Here is a 26,388-nt window from a genome sequence, read left to right on the forward strand (position 1 = left end):
AGCATGATTGTCTGTAGAGAAAAAAAAATAGCCCTAAGCTCCATGACTTAAGCTGACTGACTGTGTGGGTTGTTCAGGCATAAAGTTCTGCCAATGTGAACATACTTCTCCTGAAACTGGAAGGCAACATTTCTGCATGACCTCTTGTGACCCAGATCCTTCTGTTTGTTCCCACTTTAGGGCTATCTATAGATAGTGCTCAGGGTTGTCTTTGCTTCCCTTTTTAGCCTTGAGCATGATTCCTCTCCTTCATTGTGAATTGTCTATTGGATCAATCATTGCCCTGTGATGTAACTTTCCTCCTTTTGGATTTTACTACCCTGTGAGGATAATGCTAAGATAGAAACCAGTCTATTCCCTTCATTTTCCATGGGGCAATTACAGACTCCAGTCTTAAAGCAAAGTAAGATGTAAACAAATAACACTGGAGATCTGGGTTGGTCTGTTTTCAAACCTTCCCCAAATTTGTTTGTTAGAAACTGTATCCCACTGGCCCCCTGTCCTGGGGTGACTCAACACCCCCATTAGAAGCTTATTTGTAGTAGTTAAGGTTTAAAGATAAGGAAATTATAGAGATCAGAATACTTTGGTTCACATGAATCTGTGTTACATAAAATGAACTGTCTAGAAACGGGAACAGAAACTGATTTATGTATTTATACCACAAAACATGAATCAGTTAAATATTTCTGGCACAGCAAAAAGGAACGTGATGAGAATCTTTTGTCCTAAGGGGGAAAGAACATGTGTATTGTAATTGTTTTTAACATTTTCTGCCACCATTCTGCTATTTATGGTTTTGAATTGGCTGACCCTACTCTGGCAGTGTATTTATGCCAGACATCACGGCCTACAGAAAATATTTTATATGTCTGAAGACCCTGGAAACTGTTCTAATTTGAGGCTCAGAACATTTTGGCATTTCTGTGTCACTGTGGGTTTGTAAATTAGCACTGCTTAGTTGGTGGCTTTTCTTTGAAGTGTGGGAGAGAAATGGTGTTGCAATGTAATACTGAGGATGAAACAAATGGACAGAGCACAAATAATATTATAAATAAGAAAATTGCTAAAATTGTCATTGTGATGTACAGTATACAAAGTGTATTTACTAGTCCAAACTGAAAAACTAGACCATTCATTCCACAGACACCTGTTCTGCAGAGGAATATCTTTCTTGCTGAAATAACTTCTAAGTATTGGAAAGAGTCCTCCTATATGTACTTTCCAGAGGACTGGAATGATACAGAGTAGACCATTTTTAATCTGAGTTAATTGAAGCCTCCTGAAAACAAACAAGTAAAATGGATTAGTGTAAAATCAAAGGAGCCAGAGTATCTGGTCTGTCTGCAGGAACAGCATTTTTGTGCTGCTCCCCTGGAGTCTGACTACACAGAGCACTGGGGGGGGGTCTATGCTCCCCTCTTAGTCAGGGGAGTTCAGGGAAGCAGCTTGGAATTGCACTGGTGTCTCATAGGTATAGAGAACTCTTGGTTAAAGTTCAGAATAAAATGTGTTTAAAATGTGTTATTTATGTTCATTGAGATAATCCAAGAGCAGCTTTCCCTTCTCCCTTCTTCTGGCAGCAGGAAGTATTTTAAGTATATCAGAACTAATTATGAAGATCACCAGACCATAAGCATTGCTATTATTTAACCTTCTGAGAATCCATCTTGGAGGGAGGAAACAGATACCCAAAAGAATGCATAGAGTCATTGTAATCCATACAATTTGTTCATATCTTACTCCCTAAGAAAGTTTGTTTCATCTCGATAGAAGTTACTGAGGAGCAAGGAATATCAAATAAATATCAAGCTTATTTAGCTTTTTAACTAGGGCTTTCACATGGAAAGAGAAACCCCAAATACATTTGAGCAGTTTTAAGGAGTAGTAGCTACAGCAAACAAGGAATGAAAGAAAAAATTAGGGATGTAAAAACTAATAAGTTATATTCAATAAGAGAAAAGCTGATAGGTTTTCTTCTTCTTGCAGGGTACACGACTGATGTAAGTGGACTGATATTTGCATAAGATGATTATCAAAGAGGAAATGCATTTGCATTTATATCTCCATTTTATGTAGTCTTTTGGCATCAAAAACTGTTCTCTCTCTTAAAAAATTCATGTGATGATAGAATTCTCTGTAGAGAACAATCACTAAATCCACAAAGAACTTTTTAATTTCTGTTGACCCTGGCAGCAGTCTTTGGCGAAACTTAAAGCAGCAATGGTGTCTTACAGAAGACTTGCTTGATTTCCCATGATGTAACAGGGTATGTAAATGTTTCAGTAGAGTCAACTTTGAGATAAAAAAATTCTGAATGGAGATGGTCATGCAGGGACAAGTTCCAAGGCTTAAGAGTACAAATGTGCAATTAGTGTGACAATTCAGACTTTTTTGTCAAAATATTAGTGAAAATGCAAAATAAGAAACATCAGGAAACTGGTTACATTAGCAAAGAAGTGTCATATGGAAATTTAGGGCACTTGCATGTCATATGACTTAGGAAAGCAGAGAATAAATTCAGAAAGGAGAAAGGTGAATTAACCTTGGGAGACCAGCTAGATCTGAACACTAGCTGTAAGGAGAGAGAAAAGTTTGCCTCTTGGTGGCTGGATCAAGGAGTGGCATTCTCCTTATTCTTTCTGTTTTGGAGCATGAAGAAAGGATCAAAGGGTTCTGGTTGATAAGGAATGCAATAGTGACATCATGGCAGAGAAGGAATCATAAAATCAGAATATCCTGAGTTGGAAGGGTTCCACTGGGATCATTGAGTCCAGCTCCTGGCCCTGCACAGGACCACTCCAAAATCACACCATGTGCTCAAGGGTGTTGTCCAAGTGCTTCTTGAGCTCTCTCAGGCTTGGTGCTGTGACCACTTCCTTGGGTAGGCTGGTCCAGTGCCCAAACACCCTCTGGTGGGCTGCCCAACCACCTTTTACTTTATATTCAACCTGAGCCTCACACTGCTCCCTCAGGTCCTGTCACTGTCACCAGAGAGAAGAGAACAGTGCCTGTCCCTCCTCTGCCTCTTGTGAGGAAGCTGTAGGCAGCTGTATTCTAATGAAAGCTTTAGAATGAACATAACTTTTCTCCTCCTCCTGCTCTCTTACCTTTCATGGTCCTACACCTCTCAAATTCCATTCATTTTTGCTGCCTCTGAAGCTGTTGCCTTCATTCATTTTGGGGTTTTATTTTCCCAATCCTCTAGTTTATAGAATCTATCAGGGCTGCTTGGTCCTTTGGGAATTCATAAGCACTTCTGATGAAGCTCTACTGTTATGGGTATTTTTTGCTGGTATGAATTCCTGTAGGTACTTTCTGAGTATCATATATATTATGTGTTCATTTACCTGTTATTTTTTGTAACCACCTTTTTCTTCTCTTGTGCCTGTTTGTTAAATCCTGAGTAAAATGTACACAACAATATAATTGAAGGGCAGTGCCTTGATATGTTCTGAAGGTTATATTGAAAATCCTATGGCTTCTTACATATTTTTTATTACTGTATCTCATTTGGGAGTGCTTTTATAACACTATTTTTGTAGCAAGCATCTTGTGTTGGTTACATCTTCTATATTAAGGAGTATGAAAGAGACTAAAAGTAACAATGATTTGTAGAAATTAGATGTGGCCTTTCCCAAGTTGAAGGTACATGTCATTGTTGTTTGAAGTTTGGCTAGTTTTATTCATAACAAGATTATATGCTTTCCTACTTTTAGTAAAAGTATTTCCATTATACGGTCTGCATTGACTTATAATAATGATTTTTAAATCTGTTTTTCTTCCTCAGAAATGTTTGTGAAGTCTTGCCAAGAGATTAAAAAAAAAAAAAAAAAAGAAAGCAAACAATCTGAATAAGCATGTATCTGAAAGAAGAAATGGTTACTACTGAGAGTGGTTGGTTCTTCTCACTGTGTATTCCTAGGAAATGCCAAACCAAGTCCTGCAAAATAAATTGTTAGAAACAGCCTGGCATTGCATACTCAAAGCCTAAGCTGATCAAAGTAATGAGCTTCAGTCTGTAACATCATGAGGGATGATTCTGTTCCCTACAGCAGGAAAATATGCTGGCAATAATAAGCCTGGCAATATCTGGTGCTTCTTAATTTTTATTGTATGACATCTTTTGTGCTGTTAGGAATCCTGCATGATCCTAGTTAAATTTGGAAAGGTGGAGAACAGCTTTGTTGTTTTAATAACTTCTGCTGCTCCTGTAAAAAGTTTATATTTGCATGTCAATTTAGCATGCTTAATTTTCTACTAAGGTTCACTGTTCTCATTGTTTCACATATCCTGGCATGAACTCATTTAATTTATTCCTTTGTTAGCCTGTGTCCAGCTGGTGAACTGCTAATCCTAGCAAAGGTTATCAAATGTAACAAAAATGGAACTAGATTTTTTTCAGGAAGTACTAAAGGAGGTATTTGACTGTGATATCCTTCTCATTGTAATGGCAGATAAATGCAACCATAATCTGCTTATAGTGTATATCTGTGTTTACTTCAAAGAACTGAAATTAGAAAATATCATCTTTATAGTTATTGTGGTCCAGAATGCATCTCTGCCAGACTCCAATGAGTGTTCTCTTAGCTTTCATCCAGGAGAGGATGGAGCACCTGTCCTGTGGGAAAAGGCTGAGAGAATTGGGATTGTTCAGCCTGGAAAAGAGAAACCTTTCAGTGTCCCCTTTGAACCCAAACCATTCTATAACCCTATGATTTTGATGTTTTCAAACTGAAGCATAGAGGACCAGTTCTGGTCATCTGTACATTATAATGTCATCTCTTAGAGCTGTAAAAACTTCTAGCTCATGCTTCAGAGTTCCTCACATCCTAGACAAAACCAGGGTAATGGTACACTGGATAGCACATGATATCCCTAGGAGACATTTGAAAAAATTAATTTTACTAATTTTTGTTGGCAATTATTAGAATGATTGTTGAGACAGGCTGGTAAAATTTTCTTCTTTTTGGTAGGTATAACAACTTAAATTAACTTCTTCTGTGTTACCATTTTCAGCACTAGGATGACTTGTAGACTTGGCAAGATAATTGAACTCCTGAGATAAAAAATGTTACAAGGATAGTTTCCTTCAAGTAGAATTCATAATCAGTAAATGATTTTAGTCAGGCATTTCAGTGCAGTATGGATAGGTGATATCCAGAGCTGTTCAGATATGTCCTGTTTAACTGGAGGAAGATTGATTATATGCTTATGACCAGTCATTAGTGCAAAAAAGGAAAAAAGGCAATTCAAACCAGTAAAATTAAAAGCATCCTTACAATAGTTCCTTTTGTCCAGACTCTTATCTGTAGTATTTTTATGCTTGCTGCTAGAAGCAGCTTGTTGGTAGCAGATGGAATCTTTTGATTGCCTTATATTCTTTTCAGCAGCAAGTTTTTCTCATGTATTTCTGTGTTGTCCTAGCCCTCGGGCTTTGCTACAATAGTATCCTGAATAATGTAGTTGTATATTTAATTTTTTTTAAAGTACTGCAGCACAGTTTTTACCTCAGCTGTCTGGGCAGCACTGGAGGTGATGCTGTGTAGACACGAAGGGTAAAGACAGGAAGTTTGGAGGGGGAAGCTGAAATCTGTAAATGAGATTCAAGGAGGGAATGAAACACGATGAGTGTCAGGCCGAGCAAATGATAATTCCAGCAACCTTGTGGATACAATGGAGAATAAGGCTGTAACTTCAGGAAGGAAAAGGAGGCAGTGAGACAGAATGAGTTTTCTCAGTGTGGTCAAGAGCAAATAATGCCTTGGTGCATTTTTGTTTTTAGCAGTAGGTATTCCAAAGTATTCTGACCCATGGAAATTGATTTGTTCTGCTTGTTACACTGATTATTTCTAGAAATTTGCTGAAGGTAGGAACAGGAAAATGTTTTTCAGTGGCAGTCAGTCCTGCAAATAAGTGTTATGGCACCACAATGTAATTAATGCCAAATGTGTCATCATGCCTTAGTCTGAAAGGAATTTAGGATGGATGCCTGTTTTCTTAGTGAATAAAATACGGTTTCACCCTAATTAGACTCATTTTTACTGAGGACAATGGTTAAATTGTATTAACTACCTCTCTCTTCAATATTACTGCAGTCTGTACCAGTGACTGATCCTTTGGCTGATGTAAAACTGTGCATGTGGGAGACATTTAATCTGGGGCAGGACTAAATCTAGTCCAAAGAGAAACCCAAGAAAAGTGCATTGTGTAAGCATAAAGGCCTGAGAATAAATTGTATTGAAGTACTGATACATTCCTATTGTGCCCAAATTACTAATGCAGACCTAACATATGTTAACAAACTGACTATTATTCAAATCTATTTTTATATTTTGTTTTGAAAATTACTCCAAATCTGTGTAGATTTTATACTACACAGTACTTCTACTTTAGTAGAAAGTACTTCTACTTTAGTAGAAAGTCTCCAGAAGAAAGATTTCTGAATCCTCACCCAACAATAGATTGAGGGAAGGAGATACCAGACCTGCCCTAAAATCCTGAACTGAACTGTTTTGTAACCTTACAGCTGGAAAGATTTACACTGCAAAGACACAATGGAACTGTGTCATCCTTGAGATTGCCATACACATCACTCCTTCCCCTACTCATTTTCCCTTGCATTTTACTCTGTAAAGGTGATTCATTTACACAGACAGAACAAATACTGCTAGGCAGAAATCCATGTCTGCATAGAAGCTATTTTAATGCTGTTTAGAATAGCACACACTTTTTCCTGAAATGTCTCAAAGATCATCATTCATATGACAGAATTTTGTGTTTGCTAATGTAATTTCTGTTGGATATTTTGGATTTCAGAGAAAACAGGAGCTCCTTGAGAGCAAAAGAATTGCTAAAATGATAAACATGCTACCATTTGAACTCTTGAAAATGCCCATAAAAACTGACACGTCAGTAGTGGATTAACATTAAAAACTCTGGTGTACAGCAGGAAGCAGGGCTTAAATCAGGGAAAACAATAGGCAGTAAGAGCCTTTGTATCTGGGAAGGATTTCCTTGTTTTATATTTGCTTGCAAACATGGCATGAATTCTGCTGAAACATGCGGGGCAGTTTTAGTGATTTACATGTCTGAGAACTTTCCCTGGTGACAAAAATAGCAGGGATTTTATTTTTAAAACTTAAATAAAATGTTGCCTCATCTGATTGCAGGGGACACAGAAGCTTCTATTTCTACCCACTGCATTCAGAGCTGTTAAACTAATATTTCCAATCAGATGTGTAGGAATGCCTCTCGTTTTCAGAGCCAGATGAATCATACAGAGATGCTACACCAAACAGGTCTTATTCTTTCTTACTTCTAATGAAAATTACTTATTATTTTAAACCTTATTTCAAAATTTTCTGTGTGTAATCTGTTAGATTACAAAACCAGTGTCTTGAGCAAAGTTTTGATTGTTAAATCTTAATTCCCTGTTTTTCTGCTTGCCATGTTTGTAAAAAGAAAATTGACCTGATGTTCTGAATTTTTCCAAATTGATGTTTTGTTACCCAGTGACACAAACACTTCCAGCCTTTGTGTTTCTACATTAGTTTCAAGAACGTGATTTACTTATTAATGACTGCAGACCTTTAATAATGCAGGATTTCTATGAATTTTTCTACCTTGGATCCTACCACCTCATATAGGAAGATGTTATATAATATGAAGAAATAATGCTTTGCAACAAGTGCTTGAAGTGAATTAATACTGTGAATTTCAAGGTCAGTGGTACTTTTTGTTGCCAAGATAGCTGTTGTTGCTTGGTCTCTGCAGGCCAGAAAGTGGCTTTAAAAAGACAGCAAGCTAAGAAACCAAACTATTGCTTAATGACATACACATGGTGACTGATGACATGGTGCTACTGGGAAATTAATCCATTTCTTTAGTCCTCTCATAATTAGGTTTACAGCCTTTAGGGAAGAGCTATGGTAAGGAAGCTAGAGAACAAATGTCTAGGAGTGGGGAGGGGAGGGGTGAGTAAAGCCAGCCTTGAAACTCTTTCCAAAATACAGACAAATGAAAAATACTCATTAATATTTCAACTGAATCGGTATCTAAATCTAAATGCCAACCAGGCCTATCTCTGTAGCCTAAATACTCATTTTACTGTACTTTTTCTGGAAGTAAGAGCTGCAGGCCATGAAGGCAGCTTCTAGACAGGCATTTTCATGCCACTATTTCCTAGGGAGTGCTAGTTTGCCTAACAGAACCCTAAAGGTCAAAAAAAAGTCTGCTTCCATGTTATGCTTTCACATGGGAGTTAAAAAGCTCAGAAAAAAAAATAACATCAAATGACAAATGTATACACCTAGAACTAGATATAAAACGATTAGAGAAGTGGTGGATCTTTTACATAGATTCCTCTTGACACAGACCAGTTTCAATGGATTTGTGCAAGCCAAAGAAAGATTGATTAGCTCAGGATACAGCACAGAACAGTGGGATTTGCCTTGTTCCAGCAGCCCGGGGTCAGCAGCCTTGCAAGCTTGCCAGACAGTATTTTCTTTTCCCAAATTAGAAGTTGTGTATGCCAATAGAGGGTTTCCTGGTTAATTCTGAACTGTAAATTGAGGGAGAGCCAGGTGCCCTGGCCTCATCCGGAGTCAGGAGAGAGCTAACCAGTGAGTCCTGAGGATCTCACTGCTGTGAAGTTCAGCAGGAGCTGTGAGCCCCTGAGTGCCATACAAGGGTATTTTGGCCAGTCATCGGTGACAGTACCCTAGAAGACAACTCCTCTATTGCAGCATCCTGGTATAAGAAGAAAAGTATGATTTTCAGGAATCTAACAAATTTATATAAACTGGGAAAACAAACCATCACTATGGGGATGTGCAATATCAAGACAGGAAAACATATGCCATAGTTTAAAGTATTTTCTCACCTTGAGACCTTATTTCAATTATGCAAAAAGCAGCAAAGTGATTCTGACACTCTTCTACCATTGGACTGAAACATCAGTAAAGTTTCTTTCTCAGTCCTTGATAGCCTTTTAGTGCTTATGTGGCAGATGTTCCTCAGCCCAATCACTGTCAAACACTCGTTGGTTTTGTACGTGCATAAAATGATGGCTGACAGCGCTGGGGGTATGGAGTGAGTGCTCAATGTTGCACTGGTGCAGGCTGCTGCTAATATTAGAACAGAATGAAAGCTCACTTCCTGGAGGAATCAGCAAGCTTTATTTGCAAATTTTTTACAGTTGCATCAGACATGTGGAATAAATTATCATGAACTGCTTGTGATTAAATGTAAAGTACCAGAAGGATTTGCAATAGTTAATCCCTTTATTTCTGGAGTCTGTGAAGAGCAAATTAAGCTGAAGACTGATACATAACTGGTTTTCATTAAACTAATGCTCTTATATTATAGTATTGTTTGGTTTAATTATGGAACAATTTTAGAAATTATAAGCTTTAGAAATAAGGCAGTCAGCAATGTGTACTAGTCTATAACTGATGTTATTCTGCACGAACCACAATTTTATACTGTGATACTTCCAAAGTGACATTAGAGGTATTAAAACTTTCTTTGACGTTCTCCTAAATTCTGCTGAATGATAATCTTCTATTTCCATATAGTTTAATTTCAACAAAGTTTTGGGAGAGAGTTTTGCTTTCCATTTAACTAAAATAGATCAGATTGACATCTGTAAGGATTTACCTCAGCAAATGTGAGTCCATGTTAAAAAAAAAAAAAAAAGCCAAAACACTTGAAACAATTAAATCAAATTTTGTTATCATGCAAAAGGAATTAACCTCTGTTCTGGGAAAGTGTGTGAATAAAAAAGAAAGCAAACGGAGAATAGTAAATGCACTTGGTTTCTCATTCAGTTCCTTCTCTCTTTGTCCTTCTTTTCCCTTTATATATCTACCAAAGGAGCAGTCCCCACTGATGTTTGTGATGTAAATGCAGCCATGTCTGGAGCTCTGGACAAGAGGTGCTATGAAGAAGTTCTCCTCCTTCAGTGGCAGAGCAGGGAGCTCTGGATTGCTGGTGAGTTCTCTGGGTCCTGAGAGCAGCAAGATCCTGTTGGCTGAGCATGTTCTTTCCCCAGAGTCCCTGCAAAGACGCTGGGTTAAGTGGATTATCTGCATGGATCCAGGTGTTGAGGTAAACCTCTAAGCCTGTGGTTTTATGAGCCAAGGTGAGCTGATCTAGTAGTTTACCACTGCTGAAAGGTTAATCTTGTTCCTTTGCTCCCAGCTAACACACCCATCACTTTCTTCACTGAGTTCTGCACTGAAGGATCAGAAGACTGGAACAGAAAAAGAGGAGACTGCACACATCCTTCTTGACAAGGGAAAGCATTGGCATTGCTTCCCTTGTCAAGAGGGATGTGTGCACACATTCCTTCCCCCCTCTCCCCCCCAGGGTCTAGTTGGTCTGATTTCCTTGTGCATGTCTTCTTTTTCCATCTGGAAATTTGTTTGTTGGAAGAATTTGAGCCATTTTTACGGTTGTCCACGATTTATGGGTGTTCAGTAGCTTAGGCAGACACACTGTGCAGTTTGGAGATTCCAGATATGTTCATGTTACATTTTCAGAACAGACACAGAGTACATTTGCAGTAAGTCAGATTTTTTGGGGCAGTAGCACAGAAGCCTCCTGTGGAGCTAATATGAGTAGTCTCGATAATTCCAACATGAACCAGAAGCACTGAAGTATTTTATAATAAGCATGTAGTTTTCACTGTCCATGAAATCTTGCAAAGTATGGCAGCCAAGCCCTGCTGTAGGGAATTGTGGGACTGTAACATGCAGGAATAGAAAGAATGGAAACAAAAGTGCAATATTGGTATGTGCAGTGACCCTGGCCAAAACATAAAACATGCCACCTTTTGTGGAATATAGAACTTGCCAGGGCTATACTGAAGGCTGTGAACATCAATTCAGAGAATGCAACTTTTCCCAGAGAGTAGGATGTTTTTCTCTGATTTTCTACAAATTTTGCCCAATTGGATGTCCTCTCTGTTCAGCAGGTGCGCTGCATTCTCGAGCACTGACACGCAGTTCAGTGAGTTTAAACCCTGGGGAACAATATTGCTTAAAGTTTTGGCTGCAGGGTTTCTGTTCCAAGGCACTTCAAACATCCTTCCCCCCAGGACCCACCCTGACTTACTGTTGGAGGTGGTACACAATCAGTAGCAGTCTCCTTCAGTCAGATGGGTGTGCTAATAAGCTAAAGACAACAGGCAGAGGAAATACTATTCAGCGGTCTTGAGGTCCCAAGGGCAATGACTCAGATTTGGGACAGGGTGCGAGGAATTGCTTTATTTGGTATGTGTTGCCTTCCCCAGCACCGTGTCATTGTTAAAAGTGAAAGACTCACGCACCCAACTCTTTTTCCTTGTTTATAAGGGTGAGGTATGTGGATCACACTCCTGTTAAACAAACAGAGGCATACAAGGTTTTCCATGTTCTAGATGTAACTTGGCTAAGGCTGAGGAATCCAGAGTTAAGACTGCTCTTGCAGACATAATTAACTCCAGCACCATTACGTGTAATGCAGCTATGCAGCTCCGTGTGGGCCATCCAGTGCCTACCCTGTTCCTTGTAACAGGCCCAGGATACTTGTTCAAGTGTGTCTGATTCAGCATGGGACTATATAAATACCTCACAACATCTGAAAAATTTCTAAGAATGTGGTGTTTTTAAGATAAGAAAGTACAAGTGGGTGCCCTAACTGCAACTTTATCAGCAATTACCAGTGTAACGTGGCATGAGAGGAATAATCATAGTAACTTATAATTATAATCCTCTGACCTGGCACTTACTTGCAGAAGTGTTTTGGCTGTAGTTTCTGAATGCTTGGCAGAGAATTCTGAGCATTCTAAAACCATTCCTTCAATCAGATACCACATGCTTTTAAGTTTTAGGTTATTTAAAAAACTTCTTTATTTGATTCAGCCTTGGGTTAATTTTATAATGGAGACAAGAGCTCATTAACAAAAAGCTGATATTTTTATACTCTGTGGTTTTGCAGCTTGTGGCTGTTATTTGAGGTAAATCACTTATATGAATGTACTAATATCCACCATTGCACTTGTAACCCACAGCAAGTTTTGGTAATAAATAAATTCTAGCTTTCCTCTGCCTGCATTCAGGACTGAGGTTTGCTCATGTCAGCAACCACATGTGTTGCTGTACCTCTGGTAATTGTGAGGAGTTACTGAAGAAACTCAAGGCAGGGACTGTGCATTCAGTTTCTTATACTGCTCTCATGCCCTAATGACCAAAATGGAATAGTGGGAATGCTGCATTTGAGCCAAGTCTGACAGCAAGGATTAACTGGGACAAGCACTGATTCGAACTTGACTGTGAATGTTGCTGAAATATACAAGTAGGAAAAGGTAAATATTGAATGTGAGGAACATCCTGATCCTTTTATGTGAGCTCACTATTTACTAGGGTGAGGGAGAAGTTACTTTTACGTTTTATGAATGCCTAAGGATCTGAGCATGCTCTGTCAAGCAGGATACAGAGCAGACTGCAGCTCTGTTCTGTGTCTGTTAAGGAAATGAGCCCCACCTCTGCTAAAATGGGCAAAACATCCTTGGTAAACAGAGCATTGGGCAGAGCTTACACAATTAGTAATTACTCCGTGAAACCCAGGCTGGCCACTGCCCAACTTCAACTGAACTTTTATCCTCCTACAACATTTTGTTTAGAAACTATTTTTAAACAATAATACTCTCTAGCAACACCCATCCTAGAGAACATCAACTGCTCTGATTGTCATCTCAGCTCCTGCTTAAACTGGGAACAGCAGATGCCATCTCTAACAGAAACGATGAAAAGTCAGTGACCAGTACTTCATGTCTTATACATCTTCATTAATGAAAAGGAAACTAATTACTTCCACAATGCTGTAGTGTTACACTCAGTCCTGCACAAAGCCTTCTTCAGGGTCATTGTGACAGTGCATTCCTCATGACAGAAAGTGAATATGTTGGAAAGCTGTCAGTCAGGGAACTGGCTGAAGACCTGAAATCGTCTCTGCCCTCAGTTTGGATTCAAACTGTATGCCAGACATAAAGAGAATTTTGCTGATTCCAGTTCAGGCAAGCAAGATTTTGCCTTAGCTTCCTTTCAACTATCAATCTCATTTTGTAATTTCACAAAAAAAAATCAATCTTTAGTCTTCTGCTACTTCCAATAATGTCTTAGAGCACCTCCTGGAAAGTGTTGGCAAAATAACCACTGCTCTGTGACAATTTTTGAGTTCAAATAAATGAGTAATTACTCAGAATTACTTGAAGCAGTATTAACCACTGATGTTTTCCCAAATCAAGTATCTCCTTCCTTTCCTACCAGCATATGCAGCTCTCCACAACTCACAGCTTCTCAGCACTATTAACTGGCTGATTACACTCTAAGCATAGTTACATTGCAGCCATGGTCTCTTTTTGAAAATAGAATTGAAAGCAGCACATGCAAAGAGAAAGTAATGTAGAGAAAACAGGAGGACAGAATTTACTTTTGTTTCATAATCCAATTACTTTGGATACACTGAATCAATGGGGCTATTCCAGCTCTGAGAATAAGGCCTGCTCATATGACTACGTGCTTGGAATCCTAAACTCTGCCAATTCATGCTGGCATAACTAAAGAGATTCCTGCCTCCAGCTCTCTGCCTGTTCAAGATGCTGTCAGGCCAGTGGGAGGGGTGGCAGCTGGGCAGTGTTCCTGCCCTGAGACACCCAGTCTGGGGTAGTAGAACAAGAAGCCATAAAGTTCAGTTTTTACTGTCCTGTGAGCAGCGGTTGCTGAAGGCTCCAATTCAGTCCTTCATGGATTTTGAGTTCAGCAGCTGAAAAGGTCACTATCCTGCTAGCACTCTTAACTCCAGCAAACATTGTAATTGGAGCCTCCAAACTAATCACAGGGGGTTAAACCCTGTTCTTCAGAGCTGTCACCAGTATGGATCTGTCAAAATCATTGCTTCCATCCAAGGTCAGTGAAGTCAACTAGCCAATGTGTATTTATATGCATGTACACACATGGTTTTAAATACACTCCTGCCTGTTAACTGCAAACTCCTGGTGAGCATTTGATTCCTCTATGGCTCTAAAATGAGACTGGTTCTGTCAGCAATTTGTCAAATCATATACTGTGAGTTTTCCCACCAAGAAGAGTAGTAGCAGAGCAGCACTGTGGGAAAAGTGATATATTGTGCACATGTCATAAGGGAAGTTGCTCTGAAGAATATTTATATTTATGATTTAAATGAGATCATCTGGGGATTTTTCTCAAGAAAGAAGTAAGAAAAATTTAAATGGATGCAGCTCTGTGTTGGTGTGAGCAGTGACCATGACTTTTTTTTGTGGGAATGTATGAAAAAAATCTCAAAACGCTTTCTCTGATTTTGAAAAATAATGTAAGAGTTATTTTGGGAGTACAGCCTCCAAATTCCTACCCTTTGGGTGTAAATCAGGCAAATGCCTAGATTTTTGGAATAAAAATGATGCTAGTAGATAAATGTTTGGAATTATTTTGACTGCAGCCAGCAAATATATCTCATCACTATGGTTGCAAAAACAAACACCCACCAAAGAACTGTATCCGACACAGGGAAAATAATTAAGGGAAATGGAACAATTTGCAGCTTGTATTAAATTCTTTGCATTCCCTCACACAAATCAGTAGTCAGAGGGGTGAACTGTGACCTCCATGTGAATATTCTATTTGAACTCTTGCCATTCTGACAGTAGCAAATAGGGAAAACACTACTTAAAATAGAAAAGAGCTTGAGATGTATCTTCCTACTTTGAACCATTTTCCATCCCACATTTTGATAGTCAATGTGTATTCAAGAGAATAGTTTTGGTTTTGAGTCCAAATTGAAAATAATTTGGTTTTTTTTACCTCTGGTTTGGATGTAGTTAAAGACAGCAGAGCCAGGGTTCAATCAATTGCCAACTATGGGATCAATCCATAGTTAAGCAACCAATGCAATTCTGAACCACTAACAAAAATAATTTCCTATAAAATATATTAATATGTTTTAAACCCCAAGTATTTCAATTAAAAAGAAGAAAAAAAAAAAGAAACAAAAACAAAAGGAAGAAAACAAAGACTGCTATATCCATGGTTAGATAGCCATAAAGGAATATAAATTCATCAGAGAATTTTGGTACTTGAGGCACAGCTCACATTGGAATGTCAGCTAAATCATCAGCATTTCGAACCAGCCTGAACATGACATTTATGCTGTGTTTTTATGAGCAGGGCTGCTTGTAAGTAGCAATAAAGTATTGTCTCTTCTAGCACCTATGGTGACACTTCTTCACAGGGCATTCTTGGAGAGAGGAGGAGCCAGAGGAAGACACACTGCAGCTATCCCAGAATAAGGTACAGCTTTCCATCAATCCAAGCCCAAAGATGTAGATGATACCACATCCCCTAAAAAACAGCCAAACAAATAAACCTACCACAAAACCCATTCCTGGGGGTAAGAAACTTAGTCCCACAATGTCCTATCTATAGTTTTCTGCTAAGACTAAGCTTGGAGGGTCATTGCTCACTTTGCCATGAGTGATTCTATCAAGACAAACTATGCTAGCAGTTCTAATGGTTAGGGTTTGGGTTAACCTTAGGGTTAGCTTAGGATTAGTGTTAGGTTGTGTTTGAGCTGAGTATTTGCTGAAAGCTCTCAGCCCACTGATAGGAGGTGTATTGAGCAGGTGGGCTGGCAGAGGTGTACAGACAGCTGGTTTTTTTCTGCCATGCAGCTGTTTAACTTGGCTGCCTGCAGGCTGGCTATGAGATGCCAGATTTTTTGAGGGGATCACCTTGTTTAAGAAGGGGCTCTTATCCACTCCCATAGTGAGTCTGGTGAAGGAGGCTGTGTGGCTGTTTTCACTTCCTCTCTGCTCACCTCTGACACAGTCCAAAAACCCCATTCACCTTCTGTTGGATTTAGATGAGAGAGAAAACAGGCTTTGCAGGTATGGTACAGTGGGTTTGCCTTTTCTTGTATTAGAAACAAAAGATATAACAAAACCAGATGCTGATGTGATGTTTAATATCGAAACTACTGTTAACATTATGTCGTTCTTCAGAGAGTTCTTTTTGGTTTGATTTTGATAGACTGACAAACATTAGCTGAGCTCTGTGTGCTTCTATTTGAAATAATGTTTTTCAGTAGTTCCCAGATGAGCCAGTAAGTATTTTGGGATTCGCTGCTGTGAAAGTTTTGGGGTCAATCCAAAAGTTAAACTGCAGAAATAGCTGTATAACATCAGCAAAAGCAGTTTGCTCCTTTCCAAGTTGTAGTAAGCCATAAAGTAAATATAATGCACTGGTAATAGATGTCAACAGAGAATCTTCATGAATGGTGTCACATATACATGATTAATGTGCCAATTGCTAGAACAGAATGTAAAATACAGAGTTGTATAAGTAGGTTAGATAAGTTTACCCTGAGCATAATGTTGTCATCAGTGTACTTTTCCTCTGATGCTAAGTGTGATTGCAGCCTGACTGATCTGGGACTGCTGTTGAAGGCAAAGTTCTCCTGTTGCATTTTTGTTTCATGACCTGACAGCCCTGTCAAGCAATCATTTGATTCCTCTTGCAACTTTTACATTTCCTGTATGGAATCAGATCTGTAAGAGTCTGGGCAACCTCTCTTAAAGTCAGACATAAATTTCTGACAGTTGTAAAAGGACAATAGTAAAATGTTGATCTGATTTTGTCATCTTTAATCAAGAAATATAAATATATGCAGAATACAATATTTTGTTCTTGCTCCACAACAAAAGCTGCATTTCATTACTTTAACTTGTAAACCCTCAAAATTCTCTGAAAAAGCACTAATACTCTTCTTTATGAAAGCAGGTTGTGCAGTCAGCCTTCTGAAGTTACACTTGAAAATGTAATTCCCACCATCAAGATGCACTTGGTCTGAAGAACTTGCTGCAACATCTCTATTTTTGCTAAAGAAGGCTGTGTGAAGATTCTAAGCTTATCAACTGAATTTTTTAACATTAATTTTTGTTGGCATGACACCCTAGCAGCAGTTATATTCCCTAAACAAGTAGCTCCTAAAATATGAGTGTTTTTGTGTGTGTGTGATTAAATAAATAAACTCATGAATGATCATTCTGCACACAACCAGGTAATTCTGTTGTTGAGTTTTCAGACACTACAATTTAAAATAAAGCTATTGGCCAACAGAGACAGCCACTCTTAGTTACTCTATGAGTATGATTGTTTTTTTAAGGATTTTTTTTTAGAAAAGAGGGAGGTATCAAATAACTGTAGAAAACTGAATGTGTTTATGTTTGAAATGAACAATCCTGTTATGATATTTCCAAGTATCCTTCTAATGCAGCATATTTTCATTAAGTTTCAGAGAGATTAAAAGAAAAAAATGAAACAAAATCAAATCAATGAAAATGCAGGCAGAGCCAGGTAAGTGGGAAATAAAAAATTAATCAAGAGAAGTCTCTGTGTAAGGAAGCAAAGCAGGAAAATGAAAATTTTAATGCAAATAAGTATCTGTGCCAGTCTACATTTTAGAGACTGCTCTGTTTCAATGGAAGTTCAGTTAGTAGAATCCCAGGATTATTAAAACTAAGAAAAGAGAACCATTATTTGAAAGTAATATAAATTTAAGTGATGGAAGAAACAGGTCCATAAACAGTAGCAATCTTTATGAACTTCTTTATGAAACTAAATATAGTTTCAAGAGTTTGAATTACTCTTTTAAATATCTTGGTTTTTACTGTATACTTTTAAATCATGACAGTTCTCCATTTATGAAATGTGTCATTTAGTGGATTTCTCCTTAAACTGAAATGCTACTTTTTTAAAGTGTTCTCCATATTCCTATTTGTTCTCATGTGATATGATTGACCAAAACCTTACATTTAATAATGTATCTCAAGAAATGTTGTGGAATCCCTTGACCTATTGCACAGCGGTCCAGTAGTGTTAGCTTGTGTAGGCAGGATGTATCTGATGTATTTCAGCATCTGCCTTAGAACATGCATGTAGTTGTAATTGAAATATGATGTGTGGGTTGCATTTTAGACATCCACAGTGCTTTATCTTATCAGACTGGTGATTATATGACATGCTTAGTTACAGCCATATTGCTGTTTTTCATAGGTGTGGTAGGTACAAAGTTATTAAGAGATGGCCTGCAAATCCAGATCACCACTGAAATACCATAAGAAACTTGGATGGAGTGGTGAAGGTATTACACAAACTAACTGGGAATTTTTGGTGTAGATGTATTGATTTTTGTCGAGTGGGTGGCTATGAGGAGTGAAATTTAGAAAATAATGCCATGGGTCTGAAGAAATGACCTCCCAAGTGAGCAGTGCTCTTCTTAGGACAGTGAGCTGTCCTCAGCCTGAACAGGTCAGGTGCCCAGGGCCAGCAAACCAGGGGCTCAGAAAAATCAGAGGGTAGTTGTAATTGGAAAAGCAAATTATAAAATGACTGGCATCTTCTTTTCATAGCTGGCACTGCAGATTTACCCCACTGAAGTTCCTCAGAAGACCGGCATGCTGGAAAATGTGCAGTTCTGGGAGAAGGTAAGGAGAACCAGCTTCTCACCACAGTCCAGCACCCCAGAGAAGTTTGCAAAAGTCAATCACAGCTGGAGCTTGTACTCCCAGCCTGAGGTAACCCATGAAAATTTGTTCCTGAACAGTCATTTTGCTGAATGCCTCTTAATCAGTTTTTGCAGTCATGCCAGAGAACAAGCTGAACTTAAAAGAGAGGGTGCAAGCTCTGCTGTCCTCAGTCCTGTGAGACAGTTCTGGAAGAGACAGTGTCTGCTTTGCCCTTCTTCCCTGGGGTACTGCTGCTCCCTGTAGATTCTAACTGATGGCTGAGCAGCTCAACCTGAGTGTTACACATCTGAATGTGTCATTACTGGGGTTTTACTGTAGTGACTGGTTTATTATGCAAGTTTGTGATTGCACTGTAATCAAAAATCCATATGGCTTGGGAAATATAGGATAGGATAACAATCATTAGTGTAAGTAAGTTCAGCTTGAACCCTTAGGTGTTGAGTTGTCACCAAAAATATTTGGTTTCCCTTTAATATACTACACAGCAGATTGCCTTCTTATTATAAGCAAAAAACTGATATTGAATTAGAAGACCTTGCTCTATGTGAAAGGAACTCAGAATACTTAAAAGAGAGTAATATAAGGGCAGTCATATAGAATGTGATATATGAAACAAGAGCCAAGTTAAAAAATGATTAGCTGTTTGCCAGCCAAAGAAAACAAGTCTCTGTGAGACCTAACCTGCCTATTCTGCTCCTAAGGCTCATATACCAATTCAAAGGAGCTCTGCAGTGGAAATGTACATTTAATTCTGATTTGTTTTACTTGGCAATTGTATTCCTCCAACCTTACTGATTTCAGCATTCAGTATTTTAATGATGCATCTCAATAAAAAATACCTAAGATCTTAGTCAATCAGTCCTGAAAAATAATACAAATATCACTTCCATTTAATGACCCATGGCATTATTCCCAATGATTGATTCAGAAGTAGAGCAACCAGAGCTGCACATAGTACTACAAAGTACAGGTAGATAATGTATTTACATGGTGGCAAAAATATATTTCTTGTTTTGTTCTCTATTCATTCCTGATTATTCTTTCTTAGGCTTTTCTGTGTGAATTTATTCCAAGAGATGTTGAGTGATTAGGAAAGAAAAAGTTAAGAAAACTGGTCAGTATTTTGGGTTTACTTTGAAAACCTTGGAGCACTGTAAGACTTAGATACCCTTACTATCCATGTATTCTTCAGAAACCACACAGATTTCATTTTGGACTATATAATTTGGAATGGTGGGTCCAGTTTTCAGGCAGGCACCTCTACTTCAATTCCTGTGTATTTCCAAGGGCTGTGCATTGGTACATACAATTCTTTTAACAAAATGCTCATCACTTTCAACTAAATGGGTTTCTTCCTCAGAGAAATGCCATATACATTCTAAACCTCTAGCATAAAATAGAAATGTAATGTAGACTGTAGACTTTATGCTTGGAAAGTCCATGTACTTAATATTGTCTTCATGTGGTTTCTGATGCTCTTTTAACTCCTTCATGTTATGGGAAGAAAAAAAAGATGCATTTTTTCTTTTAGAATATTCATTACCTTAAACAGGATGTCTTAGGGAGAAATTTTGTACTAATGTAATCAATTCTATGGATTTTCTTCTGTAATTTGTTTGCTCTTACTGAGTCCACTTGGTGAAATCACTTCTGCTACCATTTTCTATGTCTTTTTGTGGTCTTGTTCCTGTTTCTCTCAGACAAGCCTATTTTTACTATGCTGTGTGCATAATAAAAATTAGACAATTAGATTGTCTAATTACTAGACAATTAGATTGTCTTCACTGCAATCATATCTTCAGAGCATAAACAATCAAACTAGGTGCACCTAGTTAATGTATTTAAAAGTAGGAATTTAGAGAACGAGTAATTTACTGAATTTCACCAGCAAATCACAGATTTGACAAGTCCTTGAACAATCCTTAGCAGGAAAATTTAGGACTGGTGTGAGGTATGTCTACATAAAGCTGTGAATGTATATTTGGATAGATTTTCCATAGCTCTTCAGAAGTCTGGCCTCTGTTTTATGAAGTTTTCAGTTGTGAGAGCAGGAAAGAATGATTTGGTATTTACCTTGCTCCTTCACGTGCCAAACATCTCAAATTGAAATAATTTCTGTATTGAAGTGACTCATTCAGTCAGAGAAACTTCATGCATTTTACTCACTTGCATATTTTCACCATCCGTGAACTAGTTATTCTAGTTCTAACTAGAAGTGTTATTTACAGCTGAAAAACACAGAGTTAAGAGAGATGAGAAACAATACTTTCAAAAATGACCTATAAAACCTGTTAAGTGTAAAAATTCAGGAGCCCCTTCTGAATGCAGATACCAGTCATTTTGCCAGTGTGTCCTGAGAAATTTAGCGATTTTGGCAATGCGTCTTGCAACTCTTACTTTTTAATTTTATTTGCACCTTCACCATATTATTTCAAAATGAAAACATGTATATTTTATTCATCAACCATCAGATCTACTAAGAATAAATAATACTATACTGACTTCATCGTGCTGTGAGTGAGTGCTATGCTTCAGCCGTTTATTTAATAGTGATGCTATTTATAGAAAGCTCCTTCATGTGATGGTGCTGCCAGTAACACAGATGTCCCTTGAATGCACTCTATTTTAAACAGAGGTGAAAGGCTAAGGAAAATAGAAAAGAACCCACCTTTAATATTTCAATTTAACAATAACAAGCAGGGTGTGGCCACCCTGAAACTGCAGCTTGTCGAATGCTTGGGAGAAGGGAAGGGTGGGAAAGCTCTCTGCTTACCAGTTCCACAGTCTCGTTAGTAAAAACACATCTGACACCAGTGATTGTGGCCTGAGAGATACAGTGAGAATGGGTGGTGCTTTCAGTAATTGCTGTGAATAAACAGTCTTTCTAGTATGTGGAACATAGCCATGGAATAAGCAATTTTATGAGTGTTAATGTACTTATATTTTAGAAGCTGTGAATGAAAACTCAAGAATTCTTGGCTGTTTAAAAAAAAAAAAGTTTTTAAATACTGTTTTTCCTCCCAAGGACACTGTGAGACTCTGCACATAAAGCTTATACAAAAAATTTCTTCTTCATGCTCAGTTTGCTCTCCTTAAGCTGGACATTGTGATATTTTCAGTGTTAAAGATGAGGCTTACTGGTTGCAAGTCACAGAAAATGCTGTTGCTCCTATTTGACAGTGGTTTAATAGTAAATGAAATTCACAGGAATATGAGAAGGTTAAAGACAGAAAAAAATGCACATTTTACACATGGGTAATCCTCCCTGGAATAATATATTCATTTGATTTTGGGGTGTTCTTTTGTGTATGTATTGTTGTTTTGGGGGTTTTGTTGTATATTTGTAGTTTGGTTTAGTTTGATTTTAGTTAGAGAGTAACAATCTGAACTTTCTGTGAACTGAAAATTTAAGGATTAAATAATACGTATTTACCTGAAATCAGCTTAGTAGAAGCTATGTCAGCTTCATCCTAGCCCTGGAGAAAAAAAAAAATCACATATATTTCCAGCCAGAATAGACTTCCAGTAACCCACAGTCACCCAGAACTTGCTCTCCAATATATGAGGTCACCTGGAACAAGCTCCTGATTTTTTGAATTCTCCTTTTATTGGGATTTATTAATTTAGTTCTGATTCAAGAGAAGTTAGAAATGAAGAAAAAAATATGAGTGCTGTATAGAATCACAGCTAATGTGTTCTGCTATTCCAGAAGACTGTACCAAATAACTTCTACTCTGTTTTATCTAACTATGAAGGAATTTTATTCTGAGAAAAGGGAGTATTTTTCAGAGTGTGTAGCATGGTTGAGTGTCTGCCATAAAACAGACTGTCCATTCCTCCAAAAATGCTACAAGCAGTTTGTAGTGAGTCTAGTATCTAGACAGATTTTGTCTGGTCTCATTCAACACATGGAAAAAATATTTCATCTCATTTCTTCCCAAACTGACACCACAAAGCCATTTCATTTATTTTTCCTGACATGTTGTTGGGTTCTTCAGTACTGGATGTAGTCTCCCCTGACTTTGGAACAAGCTGGTAGGATTGAGAAAATCTCTTTCCTTTTCACAGTCAGAAGGAAAAATGAGATCATAAAAGAGAAAGTTAACTTTGGAGTAAAGACTGGGCTCCTTGCACAGAAATGTCAAGCACACCTGAAGCAAATGACTCTGGTAAGGCTTACTAGCCACATACTGTACAGCTATTTTTGTTGCTTTCTGTTCCCTAAGGCCTCCTACAATAAATCCTCACCTAGTGAGAATCGAGTGGGCTGTCAACTTGAACAAATTATAATGCTGCTGATGGCACAAAATAACTGTACCTTCCCATCTGGGTCATCTTCTAATCTAAGCAGGAAAAGATCAAACTCCTTCCAGAGATAAGCAGCACTAAAAAAACTTGCAGGGAAACTAAATATTAGAACTTTTTGCTCCTGCAACTTCCAGCTGGGTGAGGGTGGGGGAGGAAGGAAGATCTGCAGCCAGCTCAGAGAAGGCTATAGTGTTTCTAGAATTAATGGGAAGTGCAGGGGTGTAAAACTTAACTGCTATCTTAGATAGGAGTCAGGCTTTACTTGAACAAGGGAGATCTCTTTCAGAGTTCACTATTGAACTGTGAAGGTAAAATGAGAACAAGATGCATTACAAAGATGTCCAAAAAGTGCAAATAGCTTGACTTGCCACTATTCTTTTGTGTCTGTGATTCTCTTCAATCTCATACCCATGTTAGCAGCTAGGAGGAAAGAAAGAAAGAAAAACTTATTTTTACACTGATCCAGTTTGCTTAACACTTTGCTCAAACTGCTGCATAAGCAGCACCTGAGAAAAGAAGTAGGTACATATCTGAACAAAAAAAAAAAAATCAATGATGGGAAAATTCAGGAAATGCAATGATGGCAGAGGATTCTGATAAAATGACAGCAGAAAATCTGAGAGCAGAATCAGGTTCGTCATAAATGTGAGACCACCAGAGCTTCTCCCCTCCAAGAGCATCTACTTTGAAGGAGTTAGCAAATAATTTATTCTAGGACTATAGCTCTTATTCTTGTCAAGGACTACTGCAAAGAGATTGCAGTTTTCCTGAATTTACAGCTGAAAAATCAATGGTCTTTTCATATAAATCTTATCAGAACTGGGACTGCTGCTTGCTCGCAGTGGCTCAGATGAGTGGCAGGGAATTATCGGTCTTTTCTCATGTCTTTTATCATCTTGAACAAAGATGTCTGCAGATGCTTCAATATCTGGGCCTCAAAAATAATTTTTACAAAAAAGAGTGACAGTAAAATGTGACCACTTAAGTGGTCCTAGAAAATGTGAAGGGCAGAGATGGGTGATCCCTCCTAACTGAAATCCTAGTTATGGTTAATCAACCATGAGTTAACTGTGAGTCACAGCACATCAGGGGTACAACCATGGGCCTCAGGAGATCTGAGCTTGTTTCCTGCTTTATGGCAGGTCTCAGTCTCTGAAGCTGGACAAGTCATTTAATCACTGTTGGCCATCTCCAGCAGGGGAAATCAGCTCCGACATTTTGCCTCTGTTGCCTCTGTAGACTGAAGGCTCCCAAAATGTGGCAGTCTGTCACTACAGTGCCTAAGCTCTGTACAGCCTGATTAGACATGGGGCCCCTTGCACAGTCATCTGGCAAACACCATAACACAGTTCATAAATAATAGGGTTTTACAATAGCCCTTTTCTTCAGTTCCTGAGGAGAAGATGTAACACATTATGTTAAGGGAACAACTCTCATCTGGTAATAGTCAAATAGTTCTGAACTGCTCTCTGGTCACCCAAGAAGTCAGATGAAGTTGTAAAGTCTCTTTCAATAAATTGGTGTGATTTTAACCTGTCTTCAAGTCTGGACTTGGAAACGTTTCCTTTGAAGAGAGTTCCTTTGGACAACTAAGGTATGAAATCAATTTCTCAAAATGTTCATGGTCTTTCAGGGTTCCAGTTTTGTTCTGATATTTATCAATGCCTTTTGGCTTGCCAGAGCCTTTCTGGCTTGAATTCATAATTTAAGAGGGGAGGATAAAGTCACCTATTTCATGTACCTTTACTGCAAGGTGAGTTACTGTATATGCACTGCAAAATGACAGCCATGGCTCTCTGAACTGTCCAGGCACAGAGAGCTGCTTCTGTCAAATACTTATGGAATGACTGAACACATGCTCAAAGTAAGATCTTTGTTTAGTAAATATTGAATATTCCCTACTCCTTTATATCCTGTTGTCATTTCCTTTGTACAGCTTGCAGCTGTAGTTTCAAGCCAATGTACAAAAGTAATTGGTTAGGCAGAGTTCAGAAGTGTGTTTAACTATGTAAAAGAGATATTTTTGATGTATTTTTCCTCTCAACAGAATTCTTGGAGTTCTGTATTCAAACTGTATCCTGCATCCAAACTAGCCTACACCAATATCTTCCGTGTATAAGTCATCAGATTTATTCGGTATCCATTTAGTGAATATAAATACACTGTAATGCTCATATAAATCTATAAATATAAATATAAATATATATTAAAAAGTAGTGAACTTGGCTGCCATGTAGTCAGTTTGTGGTTTTGGAAAACCACAGGCTTTAGGGTGGAGCTAGCCATTGTATTGCATTAGCTATTTTCTCACTGTTTAAGAAGCGGCAGCTCGGAACACTTCGGTCCAGAGAGTAAAACACCCAACAGGAGAGCAGTTCCTCCATATAGACCCACGTGTTTCACCTGGCCTCTGGAAAGAGGTGGGTGGAAGGGGATGTTTCCTAATTCATAGGTGATCCCAGCTTCCTGTGAGTTGGGCAGGAATGGGCAAAGAGGGAAATTGTGTAGTGGTGAAGGAACATACAGCGAGCTGTGTGAGGAGGGTAAGGAGGACTGTTCACCCTCGGTCTTCACCAGACTTGCTCCATGGTAATGCCTCTGTGTGTGCTGGGTTTCAGAGCAAACATGGAAACCACAATATTGCAGAGTGGTTTCGTCAGATTTGAGATGTGGGCAGAGCACACCGGTTTTGTATTGAAATCTTCATTTTATTTTCTGCCCAGTTAATATTCAAAATGGGTTCATTTTTTGTGGGTGTTTTTTCTGTTGCATTGTCCCCCCTGCATGTTTCCGTTCTCTGAGTTGAATGTGGCAGTGACTAACACTGACAGAGTTAATTAATTGAATAGTAAACAGCTGTCTTAGGGCTGCTGACTCTCTCCATTCTCACTCTCTTTTTAAGCTCTGCCAGAGGACTCTGGCTGTGTAGGGCTAGATAGAAGAGGAGTTTGGATGTTGTTAATAACTCTAAGTTAGGAAATGTGTTGGAGGTGTAAGCACCACTCAAGTATGCTGCTGAACAACACTTACAGGGCAGCATGACTCAGCTCAGTGCCCTACAGGTGGAAGGCAACCCACTATTTTCACATTTTCTACCTTGTAGGATTCCTGTGGGCTTCAAAGTCAGAGGATGAAACCTGCAAATTCTGAAAATATCTAAATTCATTTCTTCCTGAGAATTGTTCTATAAAGGACACCAGAAAAGTCACAGAAAAAAAAAAAAAATAAGTAATTAAAAAAAAAACCAAACAAACTGGCCAGCAACTTAGATGAAGTGGAATCCATGCTCAGTGCTCTGGAAAGACTCCCAGCCTGTGCACAGCAATCCTGAACGAGTAGTATTCAGCAGGCAGCATCCTATTTTCCATCCTTACCAACTCCAATTGTTGTGATTCATCCAGAGATGTTTTTTTCCAGTGTTAAGATAATGGAACAGCTAAATCTTCCATGAATATGAAAGTCAGAGCCTCTGACTGAAGTTGAAATTTTTCTTT

The 26,388-nt window shown here is 38.4% G+C and overlaps 2 long non-coding RNA genes across 6 annotated transcripts in view; both read left to right on the forward strand.

Annotated features, from left to right (window-relative positions):
• The first annotated feature begins 7,558 nt into the window (after window positions 1-7,558).
• On the forward strand, window positions 7,559-15,625 carry LOC117244926. Its single transcript, XR_004498903.1, has 3 exons — window positions 7,559-7,724; window positions 9,877-9,993; window positions 15,292-15,625. It is a non-coding gene; the product is annotated as an uncharacterized LOC117244926 (long non-coding RNA).
• A 2,842-nt stretch (window positions 15,626-18,467) lies between these two features.
• Window positions 18,468-26,388, forward strand: part of LOC117244949 — a 33,370-nt gene continuing 25,449 nt past the window's right edge. For 4 of the 5 annotated variants that reach the window (XR_004498964.1, XR_004498967.1, XR_004498966.1 and 1 more), the window contains exon 1: window positions 25,207-25,314. This is a non-coding gene — a long non-coding RNA (uncharacterized LOC117244949). Of the gene's footprint in view, window positions 18,545-25,206; window positions 25,315-26,388 lie in introns of those variants that run through there. The other variant, XR_004498963.1, reaches the window with a different exon arrangement.

This window comes from Parus major, chromosome 10 (assembly GCF_001522545.3).
Source record: "Parus major isolate Abel chromosome 10, Parus_major1.1, whole genome shotgun sequence".
Taxonomy (NCBI): Eukaryota; Metazoa; Chordata; class Aves; order Passeriformes; family Paridae; genus Parus; species Parus major.